Source organism: Triturus cristatus, chromosome 6, assembly GCF_964204655.1.
Source record: "Triturus cristatus chromosome 6, aTriCri1.1, whole genome shotgun sequence".
NCBI lineage: Eukaryota > Metazoa > Chordata > Amphibia > Caudata > Salamandridae > Triturus > Triturus cristatus.
The window spans coordinates 829,183,905-829,202,934 of NC_140589.1; the positions used below are offsets into that span (position 1 = coordinate 829,183,905).

Consider the following 19,030-nt stretch of genomic DNA (forward strand, 5'->3'; position numbering starts at 1 on the left):
GAAACACCAAAGTGTTTCCTTTGGAAGAGAGACATTTAAATATCCTTCAGAAATGTCACAATCTGAAGAAAACAGCCCATCCAAAAGCAAGGCAAATGTTTTCTCTCCTAGGATCAATGGCAGGACCAAATGCATGCCTGAGGATGAGACCTCTGAAACTATGTCTCGAGGATCAGTAGGACCAGCTTTCAGGAAAATGGGAAGACAAATGGACCCTAACGATACATGCAAACCAATTGCTCAGCTAGTGGTATCGTCCAGAGAATCTGTTCAAGGGAATTAGTTCTTATCAAGTCATACCAACAAAAATGGTAGTAACAAATGCCTCCCTTTTACATAGGGGTGCTCACATGGATTACAATCAGATTTATGGCTCTCAGTCTCCAAAGGAACAGACATCCCACATCAACCTCCCAGAATTGAGAGCCGTAAATCTGTCTCCGAAGGCTTTCCTTCTTCTGTGTTTCAAGACAAACTCTCTGAACAAGCGGGAAGAGACGAGATTCATAGTGCTGTCCCTGGAAGCTCAATCTATCCATGACTGACTCGTGTCCAGGAATCTTCAGATTACAGCATTAGACCTGCTAGCCTTAGAGTGGTCTTTCCCCAACCTTTTGCCTGCCTGCCTCCCTCACTCTATTTTCTAAACTAATTTTGGGTGGTTTTATGACTCTTTGCACTTACCTCTGTTGACCAGTCCTAAAGTGCTTGTGCTATCTCCCCTAAACATGGTAGCACATTTTATTTATTTATAAGTCCCTCGTAAAATACATTACATGTACCCGGGGCCTGTAAATTAAGTGCTACTAGTGGGCCTGAAGCACTCATTGTGCCACACTCTTAAGTAGCCCTCTATGGCTGAGGACTGCCGTTGCAGAGCCTGTATGTGCAGTTTTAAACTGTAATTTTGACTTGACAGGATAACCCTCTTGCCAGGCCTAACCCATCCCTTTATATATATATAAGTCACCCATAAACTAGGCCCTGTCTAACCCACAAGGCAGGGTGCCATGTATTTGAAAAGCAGGACATGTACTTTAAAAATTTTTTTTACATGTCCTGGTAGTGAAATGCTACCAATTTTGTTTATCACTACTGCAAGGCCCATCTCTCCCGTAGGATTACATTGAGATTACATTATTACATCTTTTAAGTGTAATTCAAATTGTGAAGAGAAAGCATTTTCAAGTTTGGGGTCACTGAACTCTATAATTTAAAATCATAACTGATATGTGAAGTTGGATTTTAAATCCGTGTTTAGCAAATGCCACTTTTAAAAGTTGGCATTTACTCACTTAAGCCATTTTGTGCTTTCTGCCTGTCTATGAAATACATGCCTGAGATAGGTGATAGCTGGCTTCCAGTATTCCCTCTAGACAGTCACACACAAAGGATGGTTAGGTGTGCCTCACTGGTCATCTGAATGCAGATGGGCTATCCTGAGCAGGATGGAAGGGAGGAGATGACGCTTACATCTGAAAGGATGTGTCCTGTCTGCACATAAAAGGATTGATTACGTCCCTGTATTGTTTCTGGAGCAAGGGCAGGAAGGGAGTACCTCTTTGCACTTCAAAGCTTTCTTTGAAGTCTCACCCATTTCAAAGGCACCACTAGGTATAAGTACTGGACCTCTGGCACTGTCAAATCAGTACACATCTGTACCTGTTACTTCTCTGCTCGGAAGAGGAACTGCTGTGGTGCTGAAAGGTCTTGCACTCTGCTGGAATGTTGCTTTGCTGGACAGTACCTTGCTATGCTCTTGCCTTGGGGAGCTTCCCTGTTGTCTGCTGTTCTTCTGCCTGGGTCAGAAGGACTGGGCCTGCATCACTTGAATCTAGATTATCTTCAAGGGCTTGCCTCCTGTTCCAAGTCTTAGGGATATCAAAGACTTCAACTACCTGCATCTGCACCTGGCCTCTGCAAGCTGTCAGTCTGCCCTGCCAAGCTGTACCACCCCAGTCCTGGACCCTTGGAAGTGAGGCCTAAGGTGCTTCTTCACCCACAACCTATGCACCCTCATCAGAACCAGCGCATCTTCGCCTTTGCTTGAGTTGGGACCAGCGCATCCTCATCACTGCGGGGAGCAGACCTTGTGAATCGCCCTCATAACCAGCATATCCTCGTCATTGCATGGAGCGGACCCAGCGCATAGTCCTAGGAACCAGTGCATCGACTTTGGCATCAACGCATCATGTACTGCGGGAGCAGCAGTTGCACATCGCATCCGGAATCAGTGCTCACATTTGGAACCAACGCATCACTGCAGTTGAGTAGAGAAAATCGTTGCATCTCGTCCACTGTGGGGCTCAACATCGACACATCACCTCAACTGCACCCTACATCCTTGATGATGCATCCCAGATCAAGGTACTTTGGTTTAACATGCCTAAGTGGGTCCCTTTAACCGGCCCACACTCCATTGCGGTTGGCCTGAACTTTTGACTTTGCCCCAGTCTAGCACGACCAGATAACCCATTTAAGCGCTTATTGCTTCTAAGTGCTTTTTTGACGTTTATTCTTCAAAAATGCATATCTTGACTTCTACACATTGGATGTTTGTTGTTTTGGTCTTGTGTTATTTATAAAATCATAATCTATTTTTCTAAACTGGTGTGGAGTCTTTTTGTGGTGTTTTCACTGTGATATTGTATGAGGTGTTGCTCCAATACTTTATACATTGCCTCTTGAGTTAAGCCTGACTGCTCTGTGTCAAGATACCAGAGGGTGAGCACAGACTAATTTAAGGTGTGTTGTGACTTACCCTGACTAGAATTGTGGTTCCTCCTTGGACAGGGTGCATACCTCTGCCAACCAGAAATCAATTTCTAACACCAGGCCTCCAGAATATACAAGCAGACACTGTGAGCAGAACTGTTCAAGACAAATATGATTCAGTATTAACACCATTTTGCCGGACATCTCTGTGATTGGGATTTCCCTCAAATAGACTTGTTTAGAAACAGAGAGACGAAGAAATGCCAAGACTTTGCATCAAGGTTTTACCAACCAGGCACATTGGGAAATTCCCCATTGATCAATTGGTCGGACACAGTTCTTTAAATATTTCCTCCCATTCCCCTACTGCTATCAGTGATTATCAAACTAACTTACTCAAAGGTCAGAAGGATCCTTATTGCTCCTCAGTGGCCCATCCAATGGTGGTTCAAGGATCTTTCCTACCACTCAGAATGGACTCACAGGATGCTGTCATGCAGACCGCACCTTCTGCACAATTGCGATGTCAGATAATGCAACCCAACCTTCAGCCCTTGATCTTGGCACCTTGGCTCTTGAACTCATACAATATGGCCATTTAAATCTTCCTCTTGAGTGCATGAAATGGTTGAAGTAAACCAAAAGACCATCTACAAGAGCACCCTACTCTTTTACATGGATTCAATCTGCATCTTGTGTACTCAGAACACTTTTAATCCTATCACCTGTCAAGAAGATGCAGTGCTTCCATATCTGCTTCATCTGGCCAAAGTGAAGCTATAATTTTCCCCTATTGAAGTCCACCTTGCAGGTATTACAGCCTATAGAAAATGTCCTTCACAAATTTCCTTGTTTTAAACCCTTTTAGTAAAGGATTTCCTTGAAGTCATTAAGAAAGTTCCATCCAGAGACCTCCACCTCAGTAGGAGTTAAATATTGACCTTTAACATTTCATGGGCCCTCCTTTTGAGCCTTTACCCAACACTCCACTATTACACTTGTCATGAAAATTTTATTTCCTAATCGCTATAACCATTGCATTTAGGATTAACAAAAATCTGGCCCTTTTATTCTAACATGCTATACACAGTTTTTCACAGTAATAAGCACTCATACCAAATTCCTTCCTAAAGTGGTATCGGATTTGCATGTCAGTCAAGTTATTATTTCATTTACCGTTTTTAGACTCACTGTTCTCCAGCAGAGGTCTCTGTCCACACCCTTAACGTGAGAAGGGTGCTACAGTTTTATCTGGACACAGCAAAAGACTTGAGAAAGTCCAAAGAGTTGATTGTAAAATATGGTCAATTGTGGACTGGGTGGCACATCCAAGCAATCTTTATCTAGATGGATAGTCTCTTACCTACTCCTAAGCTACCAGAATTCTAACAAAACCTTACCTGAAAAGCCAAAAGCCCATTCAGCCAGGAGTAAAGTTGATACTGCTGCATTAATACGAAATGTTCCAGTCTCTGAAATCTACAAGGTAGCAACCTGGAGACCCTGCTGACACCTTTACAAGGCAATATTGTGTTGATTCAGACTATAGCAGAGGCCCAAGTGGGGCAAGCTTCTATGCAAAATCTCAGTGCTTAGTATTTTTTACCTTTTATTTCTTCTGTCGTTGCTTAGTGAATGAGATAGCTATTCTATTCGAAGGTATGATTATAGAGATCCACTGAAGGAGAAGGAATGGTTTCATACCTGTAATCCTCGTTCTCCTGCAAGGAAATCTCCATTGAAATCATAAGCAACCCTCACTCCCTGAGATGGAAGAAATAAAGTTTGGTTTATACTTTCCTGTTACCTACTGTGTCTAAAGGTACTGAGTCAGCTGCCACCTACAGGGCATGAAGGGATACTGGAGGTCAGGGTGCCCTTAGGGGCTGAGTGGTTTCTTGTCTTTCTTACATTGCTGCATCATGTGCAATTGCATTGCCCTATCGTTCCAAATCATTCACTTTGAAAAGTCTAGTTAAGGATGTTTTTAAAATGTCACTTCTCTCTCATGGGATCTCCGTTAATAATTATAAACACTTAATAGTTCTGCCCACGTGCGGGTATCCTGGAGCACTTCTTTACAATATATCTTAACTGTAGATGTTCACTTTTCTTCAGTAAGGCCTGGAAAGACACTTATAGCAATAATGATTTGCAGCCTATTATAAGGCTATAATGGCCACTTGCTTTAGATTGCATTTGAAAAAGAGGAAATACATATAAAAAATAGGAAAATTAATTGGAATTGTGTTATTTGACTATGTAAATCTCTTTCACAAACCATTTCTTTTAAAAGGAAAAAGATGACAGAGAGGACAATTTAGCCCTATAGGCTGCAACTTTGCAGATATACAAACAGGGCTCACACACAGCTCATCAGTATCCCATAATGCCCAGCAAGTGGCAGTTGCTTCAGTTCTTTTTACCATGACAGTGAAAGTATCATATAGGAAAAGCGAACGTCCATTAATCATCTCTGCCTCTTCTGCCGGAGAAGAGTGTGAGTTGCATATGATTTTAATTGAGATTCCCCTGAGAGAGAACTAGGATTACAGGTAAGAAACCATTCCTTTCTCTCAGGTGATCTCTATTCATAAACATAAGCACTAAATAGAGTAACAAGCCCATCCCTACAAAGTGTGGTGGAAAAGAACAGAGACGACTCCTGGACCAGATTGAGCAAATATATTCCTCAGAGAGGCCTGTCCTACTTGAACATCTGTTCCAGCACATGAATCTGAACAAAAGTGTTTGGTAAAAGTGTGAACAGATCTCCAAGTAGCTGCTTTACATATTTCACCAATGGGTATATTCCTCATTAAAGCTGCGGTAGCCACTTTCCCGCTAGGGGAATGAGCTTTAGGTGTACCGGATAGAGTCTTATTTGCTTTCTGGTAGCTTAATAGGATGCAAGATACTATCCATCAGGCTATAGATTATTTACATGGGGCTAAACCTGTACAGACTGGGCCATACTTTATAAGCAATGGATCAGACTTGCGGACATCATTGCTTTGTCTAGATAAAAGTTTAAGACTCACCTGACATCTAGAGAGTGAAGAGTTCTTTCAGGTGGAGTGGAAGGGCGCTGAAAGAAAGAAGGCAAAGAAATAGTCTTGTTACTGTGGAAATCTGAAACAATTTTTCGTGAGAATTTCGGATGAGTCCTGATAACCACCTTACTACTATGGAACACCATGTATGGTTCGTGACAACATAAATCCTGAATCTCACTAACCCTACATGCTGATGTAGTAGCTGCAAGATAAGCAGCTTTCATTGAAAGGTTTTGCAATGAGATATTATGGATCGGTTCAAAGGAGCCTACATGTGATGTGAAAGCATTACGTTCAATTCCCAGGGAGAAGGGTAACAACATATCAAAGGGAAAACATTTTCAAACCCTCTAACAAAACTTGAATAACAGGAATTTTGAAAAAAGAGGTTCGTGAAGGACATTTTCTATAGGCAGTAAGTGTTGTCAAATTAACTTTAATGGAAGAGAATTTGAAGCCTGATTTAGCCAGATAAAATAATATGGAAACATAGCTTCGTTTGTCATTCTATTTGATCAAAGTTCTTGTTAAGACACCAAATACAAAATCTCTTCCATTTGAAAGAATAAGCTACATGTGGCTTAGCCTCTTTGAGAATGTCCTTTCATTCTTGTGGTAGGCTCGAATGTTGATGTTGAACTAGCTCAGGAGCTAGGCTGCCAAACTCAAAGAGGAGAGATTGGGATGAACCATCCAACCTACGAATTTAATTAGAAGGTCTGGTCTGCACTGCAGCTTCATATGTGGACGCTCCGACATATCAAGACGTTCTGTGAATCACCATTGTCGGGGCAACTACGGAGCTATCAAAATCATTCAGACTCTCGAGTAAGACAGTTTGATTATTACTGTTGGAATCATGGGAATCAGAGGAAAAGCAAGTAAAAATTTGCTGGACCAGTTGACCCATAGGGCATTACATTGTCTCTGGTTGATAGTACCTCGAGGCAAAGTTTGGGCATTTTTTCTGCTGTTGTAAACAAATATATGTGAGGGAAACTCAATATGCAGGAGATACTTTTCAGCAGCTCGTGAAGAACCCATTTGTGGTTTTCCTGAAGAATCCTGCTCAGGGAGTCTGGTTGGACATTTTGAGCCCCTGGGAGATGGGTTACAGTGATGCTCCGGTTTCTGGCTATCAAACAATTACAGATTCTCTGAACTTTGTAAGACAAGGCTCTGTATCTTCTTCTCCATTGTTTGTTCTTAAAGTACATTGTTGTTGTGTTGTTGGTCTGAACAAGAAGGGATATCGACTTGAAGGATGGAAGAAAACTCTTCAGCGCTAACTGAATCGCTCGTAGCTCGAGGAAATTGGTGTGAAAAGCCATTTTTCTCTGAAGGTGCACTCCCAAAACTAATAGAGAGGCATCTGCTACTATTACCCGAGAGGGAATCTCCTGATGAAAAGGCATCCCTTGTGTCAGGATTCCTGCCACAGCTCACCTGTCTTGACTATCACAATATACCAGCATGACTCATATCATTCCTCCCACCACTTATAAATGAACAAACATCTTGTAACCTGACTTTTGACCATATTACATGCTATTGGCAATAGCTAGCTGCAGCTGGTGTTCCCCGGTTTGTTTGATAAGGCGAAATAGCTTTTACAAATATTTTACCATGCATATGCAAGGTCAGGTTTCAGATGCCATGGAAACATCCAGAAAATCCACCAGACTAAGCATCAAGCAACCGGCATAGATTACCTCAGCGTGAACCTTCCGGAAGGCAGTCCTCATCAAATTAATCCCCTGCACCTGTTCTTTGCTATAAGCAATTAGATTGCAACCTTTGTGAACATTCTAAAACACCTTCTAGAAGACAGTCTCATCAAATTATTCATCTGCACCTGTTTCTTGCTCTAAGCAATTAGAATGCGACCTTTGTGAACATTCCAAAGCAACTTCTAGAAGGTAGCCTCATCAAGTTAATTATCTGCACCTGTTCATTGTTGCAAACAATTAGAATGAGACCTTTATGAACGTTTTAAAGCAGTCTTATTCAAAGTCCGTCCACACGCCTCCGCTTCGCTTAGCCTCTTTTCCTGCCACCCATCTGTTTCTCGGCTTTCAGGACTCTGTCGTGCCAGCTCTCTTAATCCTAAGGCTTCGGCCTCACCGCAAAGAACGTCCTGCATTAGTCTCCCACCTGGATGGACAGGAAGAAAAGAAGAGACACATTAACAGATTTTATTTTACAACACGCTGAGCTCAGTCACAACATCATGCTTCAAACAAAGGTTACAAGTATTTTTGGTCAACTTGTCCATACTGTTGGCAGGGTTCTGCCACAGAGAACTTGGGTGAAGCTAACCTCATCCAAATGTGCTTGTGGGTTTGATGCTGAAATCATACTTGTTATAGATTTGAGAATTTTGATGAAGGGGTCTCTATGGACAATCTAAATGAAAAAAAAAACAACAATAAAACTAAAGGTTTGTTGAGATTGTAAAAGCTTTCATGATCTGATACCTTAAGAGATACAGTTAATACTAGACTAAAGCCTTAAAGTTGTGTTTGTTTATAGGTACTATATCTGCTGGTTCCATTCATTAAACTGGTGTGAATGTCTGCTGCAGTATTTCTGTTGAGTGGAAGAGCCACAGCAACTTTGATTCTACACACTTTTTCTATCCCAACCTCCTTCCCCCTGGGATTTGCCACCAGATAATTTCTCCTTTGGTAAACGGAAGGCAAGTCTCAGGGACATTTGGGAACTAGTGTTGCCACCCTATTGGAATCATCTGGGATCCAGGTGGGTGGCTTTTGACAGAGGACTAAGCCACACACCTAACATTCCTTTCGGGCGGCACCATGAACAATCAAGGCCAAATATTCACTGATTATCTAACACGTGCCTTATGAGGGGACCTCAGTGCTGCTAACAATCTGTCTGAGTTAATGCAGCAGTTGCAACTAAATCTGAATAGGTTAAACACAGAAAATGCAATACAGAATGAAGGGTTGTAATGAGAGAGGAAATATTTCACAAAATGGAGGGATACTCAACCCAAGGATAGTCGCCCAGTTTTGACCCAGGATGTGTTTGGAGAACCTATTCAGAGAGGAGTGATTACAACTACTGACCAGAATCTGCATGTATCTGTCCCTACACCCAGTTCTGTGCTGTTAGTAGCTCCAGAACGCTTTTATGGTGACAGTACTGAATTTGAGGCCTTTATGTGTCCATGCAAATTACATTTCCTATGAAAACCTCAGGCATTCCCCAATGACACTGCTGAAGTAGCGTTTGCAATCTCTTACATCATTACTTTCAATTGACTGGTGGCAGAAACGCGCTGGACTGAAGAGAAAAGAACATCCTTATTCTATTGATGGTTAAGAGATGACCTTAAAGATTCCATCTTGCACATCGTTGATCTGCCCAACGATTGTGCAGAAATTATTGATCTTGTGGTTAAGCTTGATCACAGATTCGGCGAGCGAAAGAGTGACCGATCTCGCAGGGAATTCATATGAATTGTTCTCAAAACCGAGAAGAAGTCAGACAGTAAGACTCTTGATGCTGAACCTATGCACCTCGATAGAAGAAAAAAACAAGAAGAAAGGGGGAGATGCAATAACAGACTTGATTTTACTACAGACTGAGCTCAGTTGCAACATCATGCTGCAAACAAATGTAACCAGTGTTTTTGTTCAACTTGTACATACTGTTGGCAGGGTTCTGCCAGAGAGGGATAGGGTGGAGCTAACCCCATCCTAATTTGCTTGTGGGTTTGATGGTGAAATCATACTCCCTACAGTTTCGAGAACTTTGATGAAGGGGCCTCTATGGACAATGTAAATGAAAACAAAAAAACTAAACTAAAGGTTGGTTGGTTGAGATTTTAAAAGCTTTTGTGAGGTGATACCTTAGGCGATGGAGTTAATACTTGACTAAAGCCTTATTAATTGTTTGTTTGTAGGTACCATATCTGCCGGTACCATTCATCAGACTCGTGTGAATGCCTGCTGCCGTGTTTCTGTTGAGTAGACGAGCCACAGCATCTTTGATTCTACATGCTTTCTCCATCTCAACCCCTTCCTCCTGGGATTTGCCCCCATAGCAATGTTTCTTCCTGTAAACAAAAGGGCAAGTCTCAGGAGGATTTGGTTACTAGCGTTGCTGCCCCATGAAGGAGATTTCTTTTTTGCATGACCATTTGAGGGACTCGTTTGCTTTTGAGGGAAGGTGTGATCTTGTACTCCCAGTTGCCTAAGTGTTGATCCCACTGATCCACCAGACATTCTTCAAGGTGTCTCATGTGTAAACAGGCGTTTAGTGTCAGAAATATGCACAATGCCATTGAGTCCAGGAGTGATGACACGGTCCTCACTGTGAGATGAGAGGCTTTAATGAGAGAGTGACATTTCAGATGAATGGATAATAGTCTCTCCTCCTAAGGATACTCCTTTGCTTGTATGATGTTGATAGTGGCACCTAGATAATGCAGAGGGTGGACTCAAGAGGAAGTCGATTTGTTGTGATCGCCATGCAGGTCTAAGCAGTGGATTGTACTGATTGGCATCCGATAATGAAGTTGTGCTTCTTGTTGAGTTGATGCTTTAATAAGCCTGTCGTCTAGGTATGGAGAGACAAATATCCAGCGTTTCCTGAGATGTGCAGCAACCACTGCCATGCACTCCGAAAGGATTCTTAGAGGTGATTTCAAGGCCAAAAGGAAGCACCTTGTACTGGTAGTGGTTATGACCCACTTCAAATACCAGGAATTTGTGGTGTTTTCTGGCTATCGGAATGTGAAAGTACATATCCTGGAGATTTTCTGAGGAGAGCCAGTCACCCTGATGGATTTGGGGATACATTTGAAGTAATGCTAATATTCTGAACATTTCTCTCTATACCTATTAGATGGCCAGTTTCAGAATAAACCCTTGTGCCTTGTCGGTTGAGAGAAATTATCTCCAGCACTTGCTTCTGCAGAAGGATGTTCACTTCTGATCTGAGCATTTGTAGATGCTTGGTGGATGGTTTTGGTGGAATATTTGGAGGAGGGCTGGTGAAGATGAGACAATACCAATTCTGTACAATTTTCAGCCCACCGGCGTATTTTGTGAAGAATTTCCACTCTGTCATATATTTGGAGATACTTCCCCCTACCGAATTGGGTAATGGAAAAAGGGGAAGCAGGAGCTCATTGTTTGGAGCCTGCTGTAGACTTTCCTGCTTGTCACTTCTCTCTCATGGGATCTCCGTTAATAATTATAAACACTTAATAGTTCTGCCCACGTGCGGGTATCCTGGAGCACTTCTTTACAATATATCTTAACTGTAGATGTTCACTTTCCTTCAGTAAGGCCTGGAAAGACACTTATAGCAATAATGATTTGCAGCCTATTATAAGGCTATAATGGCCACTTGCTTTAGATTGCATTTGAAAAAGAGGAAATACATATAAAAAATAGGAAAATTAATTGGAATTGTGTTATTTGACTATGTAAATCTCTTTCACAAACCATTTCTTTTAAAAGGAAAAAGATGACAGAGAGGACAATTTAGCCCTATAGGCTGCAACTTTGCCAGTTCTACCCTTGTGTTGACATCGTTGGCTCTGTTGGAAAGATATTTGCGGCTGCTGTTGATGGTGACCATTGAGGGCTTTGAACCCTCTGCAGGTACAATTTTTTAAAAGGCTTGTAAGTGTGTCTATGTTGTTATCTGCATTTTGCTAGCCCCACTGCCTGTAAGATCTCCCTCTTGTTTTTCATCCAAGCCATTTTGTCATTTTTGTGTCTTCCAAATAAGGTGTTGACAGAGAGAGGAAAATTAAGATTCGTCTGCTGACATTCTAGTTTGAGGGCGGTAAGGCTTAGCCATGAATGTTGTTTAAGGGCCTACCCATGGTGTATCCATGTGCTGCCAATAGAGAAGAACTGGCAGCAGCACTAATGACCTGGTTTGAGACCATCATGCCCTCATTAACCACTTCAAGGAAGCTCTTTCTTCAATCTCTCAGGAGGTCTTCTGTCTGCAAACCGCTGTAAGGAGTCCCATAAGACTCTGCTATATCTGCCTAGTAGGATTGATGCACTTGCTGCTTTCATAGTAGTGACAGCTGTACCACACAGCTTGCTTCCCACTGAATCAAGTTTCTTACTTTTTTTGTATGGAAGGCTTATAGATAAATGAGTAGTAGAGTGTACTTTTTTTCAAGCTGTGATGACCCCTGACTCAGGGAGAGGATTTGAAAGAAGGAACAATGGGTCCTGCTATTGAGATCTCTATATTTTCTGGGACCTCAACAGAGCTGATTTGGCTGCAAACAGTGTAAGGAACAGCTCCATGGCTGGTTCCAGTAAAGCCGGGATATGAGGTAGGAGGAGTCTGGACGCCGTCCGTTGGTGAAGCATCTCGAAGATTACTGATGTTGATCTAGCTGGGGCAGACATTGTAAAGTTTATCTTCGATGCCCCTGCACAAGCACCTCTTGAAAGGTGCTAATACCATCCACTGGAGAGACCCTTTGCTCTGGGGAATCAGCCAGTATTGGCGAATATCTCCCAGTGCTGGAGGAGGAAGTAGAATAGGGACATCTGGTGTCTTGATTGTGTTCTAGACTTGGACCTGGACTCATGATGGTAGTGATACGTGTAACGAGAAAATCATTGTGAAGAGGACTGTTCAGACTGATGGCGATGTCTCGAATGCGCTTGTGCTCTTGAGCGATGATGAGTTCTGGAACGAGAAGATCCTGACATTCGAGGAGAAGCAAGAGGCCTCAGCAACAGAGGTGCTTCCACAGGTATCTATGGTTGTGGAAGAGGTGCTGGCAAAGTAGGTGGAAGAGTTGCTAGAGAAGGCGGCAGAGCTGGAGAAGGCAGAGGAGAGTCCGGAAGTAAGATGGACAATGACGGAATATATGCCCTGGAGTCTTCAGAGTCGAAGGTGGATGGAAAACATCTTGATTTTCTGACTCTTTCTGACAGTTCTGAAATGTCTTGATGTCGACAGACTTTGCAACACTGATTTTCTCTTATGTCTCAACGTCATGGTATCCTTCAACGTCCCCTTCTCTTTGACGTCGATCCAGCTCTTGACCGCAAGCATGTAGGCACTGTACCTTGTCTCAATGCCAATATCCTCATAGTTGATCTGTCCTAGTGTGTGACAACAGCACTGGAGGGTTTAAAGGATTATGTGCTATGAAGGAGAGAGAATACAATTGCCAAAGCCATGGCAATAGTAGCTGAAATTGCTGGCTAATAGAGTGGTTGAGCCAAATGCCAGTGCCTTTTGGTATTTTGACCCAACAAGTGATGGTTAGGGATTTATGGTTCCAATTTTTGCCTTCTGTTTAACCAATGTGTCTAAACAAAAGCGTAGTACATGAACAGTGACACCCAACTATTCCATAGCTGAACGTCTACCTAGTCCAATGTATAGCTTGTCTTCCCACAGACTAACTTTCCTCTCTGCAAAGTGAAGATATATGTTGAAAATAATTTGTGGTGGAGGGTGTAATGTCGGACTAAGGGCCTGATTTAGAATTTGGCAGATAGGATAATCTGTAACAAATATGATGAGTAAGATACCCAGTCCACTGTACTTGCCTTGCTACTCACCTGGCTCATGTTCACAGAGACTATGCTGGACCTCCCATCTCTCTTAGCGTGGTGTCTGATTTGGGAATTGTAATTGTTAATCAACTGCCACCCCAGAAGGGAATAAGGGTTGGGACAAAATAACAAACAGAGAGACTTGTTTGCCATCAGACTAAGGCACCATCTTATTGGAGTAGTACGTACGTCTCTTATCAGTCCTAGAGATAGTTGTTGTGATATGTGCGTAATGTAGTATACATTAAGCTGTAATGCAAATGCAATTGGAGAGGTTATTCAAAAAATGAGTAGCCATGAAATATTCTCTCCCTCCTTTGACATGTGTTCTAAATGTCACTTACACTATAATTAAACTATTGCTGCATAGTTTCAATAATCAACTGTTACCCTTAGGGTTGCAGCACTCCCATCAGTTGTCATGTTTTCACATCACACACTAAGTTATACCTTGTTTGTTCAACACTAGGCACAAGGTGCCGAAGAGTGTACTTATGCGGTAAAAAAACAATGTTAGAAAAACCAAAGATTACACAGCCGACTGATAATGCGCACATCAGCATCAAAGTCCCATATTTGTATAGATCCTGTGCCAAACAACTCCGAGACCTGCTGTGTTTGGATCCCACTGGAGAACCAGAGACGACAAATGGGGAAAAATGGAGGTGGCACCAGGTATGAAGTCACAATCACGTGAGAACGAATAAGTTCACTGTAGTATTTTATTCTTCTTCATATGACATGTAAAAACAACAGCCAACGCGTTTCGTTCCCTTTAAAGGAACTTCATCAGGGCAGGATTTATTCAGAAAAAAGCGTTTTGTGTGAACTTTCTCTGTAGATATCCAAGAAGATAAACGTCAAAGATGTATATATGCTGGCAGCGTTACAATTGACGCCTCTCGAAAAGAGATTCCGCACCCACGGTTCAGGGAGTGACTTCATACCTGGTGCCACCTCCATTTTTCCCCAGTAAAAAAACAATGGTTCGGGTGTGGCCAAAAGGTCCAATAATAAAGTGATCCTAAGGAGAGCACTTATGGTTAGAGAGTTGAAGATTAATTATTTTCAAGGAGCAAAAAAATTAATAATGTACATAGAGACATAAGTCAGTTCATGTGAAACATTTATTTCCACAACATGGTGAAGTTTAAAATAACGGCATCGCATTGACAACAATAGTACCTTCAGCGAATTAATCTGGGTGAACTCGTCTACCCTCAGCTGTTTTCTGAAGCCCTCAATTGCTCTTCCTTGCGCTCAGCTCAGCTTGCTCATCCGTTATATGTCCTGATGATGATCTCGAACAGTTGAGATCGAAACGCCGTTGACCCTTTACAACAAAACTCTTCCTATTCTATAAAGTTGCTTGAGGAGTTTTACACTATTGTTGTCAATGCGATGCCGTTATTTTAAACTTCACCATCACTCTGCATGTCACGCCTCTTTCACTTATTGTGTGAGCACCTGAATTCTATTGTTGTGGAAATAAATGTTTCACATGAACTGACTTATGTCGCTATGTACATTATTCATTTTTTTGCTCCTTTAAAATAATTAATCTTCAACTATCTAACCATAAGTGCTCTCCTTAGGATCACTTTATTATTGGTCCTTTTGGCCACACCCGAACCATTGCTTTTTTACCGCATATTTCACCCCAGGTTCACATATTGGGGTACACTTGTTTTTCTTAAAACTTGAAGAGTGTACTTATGGCCTCACAGTAAATACCCAACAATGTCTCAATGTTCAAGAGTTATCCTGTTTTCTGATTTTCAGCATCATAAAAGCAAGTCTTTGGTTGATACACTTTTGGTTAGTGCACTAATCTTAAGGATGGCACTTAACCATCTTCTCTCCTTTTAGGTTTCGCATTGCAGGCATAGATTTGCTGCGTCGCTGGATTTGCAGTGGAAAAGATGCCCGCAGTATAGTAGATTAACAGGAGTGCTGTGCGACGTTGCAGGGATGGAGTTTACTGCATCGCTGGATTTTCAAGGGAAAATATGTCCACAGTGTCAGAGACTCACAGGAGAGCCACAATACAGAAGAAACTCAGCCGAGTCATCGAGAACTTTAGTTGAGTGGGATCGCTGAAGAGAATCCGTCTTCTTTAATCAGTGGATAAGCCAAGCACTGCCTTGTGGTTTGAGTGCAGTATAAATGCTGTTCCCAAATCTTGATGAGTCAGCTCAAATATCCCCACCGACATGTGCCTATAAGTCAGCCCAAATATCCCCATAGTAATATGCCTATGAGTCAGTCCAAATATCCCCATTGTCATGTGCTTATGAGTCAGCACAAATGTCCCCATAGTCATGTGCCTATGAGTCAGCCCAGATATCACCATACTCAGAATGAGTCAGCCTGAAGGCCCTGGGGGATGTTACTGTTTGTACTTTTGTGTTTCATAATTTGGTGACCTAGGGCCTCCATGGATAATTACCATGCCAAGAACGTTGTCAAGACCAGGGGTCAATGAGTCTCATGAACAACTAGGGAGGTATTGAAATGTGTGCTTAATTCCTCAAGCCCCCACACACCAGGTAGAGGAGGAGGGGGAACACAAGGAGGTAAGGGTCATGACAGTTCTACTGTGCATCATTTATATTCTATGCACTGTCTACTTTAATATGGCAGACAGGATATTCGTAATCCAACACACGTGTGCTGGAGTATCCCATGTGCCAGACTATATAGTCCCTAAATTTCGATTCAGGGTAGAACTGAAGAGGGAGTAGGAGAAGAGCATTGGAATTAATGACAATACATTAATAGCATGTCATTACAGCTGCCCCAAAAACATGCTGCAGTGTAGCAGACGCGTCAGCATGGCTCCATTAATGTTGCACATATACTCAATGTAATTGTACATCATACATAATCCTTACTAATTTATTTATTAACACACACAAAGGGGGTCATTTCGATGTCGGTCAGGCCGCACCTGATGGCTTGTCGGTTGTGGTTCGACCGACATCTGCTGCTGCGGTCCAACCGCCACATTACAATGCATGTGGTTGGAGGCAGCAGGCAGCGGGACTGCCGATTGGTTTCGGATGGTTTCGGATGGGCTCAAGGAGCCCGTTGGACAATCGGATGGATAGTAATTCTACAATAGGGGCAGTGCCTGCTCAGTCACCACTGTAGGGATTACAATGCCTCTCTCCGCCTGCCATTTCATGGGGGCATGCCCGCCATGAAAAGGCAGGTGAAAAGTGATGTCGGGGGTCCATAGCAGGGCCCCTTCCCCTCTGATCCTCTGCTACGGGGTCTGGAGGGCACTGCAAGGTGCCTGCCACCTGGTGCAGGGATGTTTTAAAAGTGTATGTTTTCTATTGCGGCTTCTGCTGCAGCCCCCAGCACAAGCTGCAATAGAAAATATACACTTTGCATTGAAATACTGGCAGTGGGACCGCTGGCTCCTTGTCAGTGGTCCACTTTCCGCAACAATATCGGTGGGACGCTGGTCCGACCAACATCTGAATGACCCCCAATGTGTCAGCTTCACCCTATGAAATATTGAAAATAAAATCACTTTTCAATTATATGGATGGGCTGGATTCATTCATTGCATTCAGTGCTATTGCATTATGAGTTGCATGTGCTGGAAAAACCTGGCCCTGTGATTGAGCACATCAAAAATTCCAATCTCCCTAGGACCAGCAATGTTCTGCTACTGTGTAAACAAGTGCTTGCACTGAGCATTAGAATTTGTGTTACTTTTTCTATCTTTATATTGCTACTCCTTCTGCTGGAGGTCATCAAACCCAGCAGGAGATAGCTGTCTAGCTGTGGCCATAGCTGCTGAGTACTCCAACGGGTGGCCTTAGAGGAGGAGGAGGCCAGGGCCTCTACTAGTTTGTGCCATCAGCCAGGCTTGCCTCCAGCCTGGCAATACCACTACTGCTGCCTGCAGCTGGTAGTGTAGGACAGAATCCACCCGGAACATCAGGAGCCCTCCCTCCCAGTCATCAGTGAATCACTGTCTCCTCTGACACATTGTTAAGGAGCTGGCATACATCAGGCGCGGCTAGCGGAACCCAGCCCGAGGGGTGGCCAGGGTGATTCAAGACCTTGATGCCCTCAGGTACTTGTTTTATTTAACTGTCTTTTTTATTTTGGTGGAAGGGATTGTTACGGGAGGTAAGCGGAATTTGGGAATGAGGCATTTTGGGGGTTTTGCTTGAGGAAGGTGGTGGGCCTGTTGTGGGTGGAGAGAATGGGAGGAGGAGTTGGGGATGATGAGATTTTTGTGGTTTTGCTTTTGGAGGGTGATGGGCCTGTTGTGGGTGGAGAGGGTAGCTTTTGTTTATGTAAAATAAATGGGCCTTTATTTATATTTAGTATCTGCCTTTGCATTGCTAGTTAGTGTAGCATTGTGGTTTAGTGATGAGAGCGAGATGAGAAGCTGTCCCTTTGAAATTGTTGTTACACAATATACTGTACATCCAATTTGTCCCCTAGACTTTCCCTACCTGAAGCCTCTTGCCATGTATTTAGTCTTTAGTAGGATACTTACCACTTCCTGCAGTCAAGTATACCCTGCTATGAGAGCGGGAACAGAAAACTGACTATATGTTTATTTTGATTACTTAATGAGGTTTTGCAGGACCCTGCCACCTATCAGTGATATTCGTATACTAGTAACTGCCTTCGTCCTACCCTCAGTAATTATTGAACACTAATGGGGTCTGTCAACAACATACACACAATTCACAATCGCTCCTTCCCGAGAAGAACTTCACTACTACATTTTTAACTTCTTACCTGAATAGATTAAGCAATGTCTGCTACCTTTTTCAGTCTTCCCAAACCTTATTGCAGAGATTCCCAAAGGGCCTTCCTAATGCTGGTGGAAGTTGGCAATCGCTAACAGGAAAGACATCACAAAATGAGGTCCCACTTTTTCCCAATGATGCTTGTCAGGTGAACTCCATCTTTAGGATTTTTCAGAAGGATTATCCATCACAGGCAACCAAACTGCAAGAAAAAACAGAGGTAGCGGGTAATCTAAGACTGAGTTCACCATGATAAAATAAGGTAAACAAGCACCAACTAGCAAGGAATCTGGGGAGCTAGTATTTAATTTATTTTAAAAATTAAAACTAAACTTACAAAAACTTTGATTTAGGAATCAGGAGATGGTTACTACTTGCTGCATAGATTTAGCAAGTAACCCCCATCAATGCCTAATTAACAAAGGTAAAGTTACACTTTTGGTGTTACTTTACACTTGCACTGTACTTTTACAACTAGTACGTTTTACATTCATAACTTGGTCCCAATGGCACAGTGAGCACAGGACCCACGTCTTGAAGGCAAAGAATATGTGATGCTTTTCCTCCAGAAGTCTAAACTAAAATGGCCAAGGGCTCAACAAAGAACAGGAAGAAGTCTTCAGGACAGGAAGAGAAAGGTATTTCTGTATGTACAACCTCATTCTACATGGAACTTCCCTCTGTAAAATAAATAATAAATACATAAAAAGATGTGTTTTTTACTAAAATAGTTACCTTAATAGTCCTCTTGAGTAAAAAAATCTACTCAAGATAATTTTGATTTGATTATTGTGCTGATCATTAAAAGCAACAGCTGTTTGTGCTCCGGAAAGCGTTAGCATTGTTCCTGCAATAATGTTTTTACCTTTAGAAATTTTAATTTATGGGAGTTGGT

General features: G+C 42.4%; 1 protein-coding gene across 1 annotated transcript in view; it reads left to right on the forward strand.

The window, feature by feature from the left end:
- LOC146817941 (potassium/sodium hyperpolarization-activated cyclic nucleotide-gated channel 1-like) overlaps positions 1-19,030 on the forward strand; it is a 1,926,818-nt gene that overhangs the window by 1,377,435 nt on the left and 530,353 nt on the right. The gene's annotated exons all lie outside the window — the stretch shown is intronic.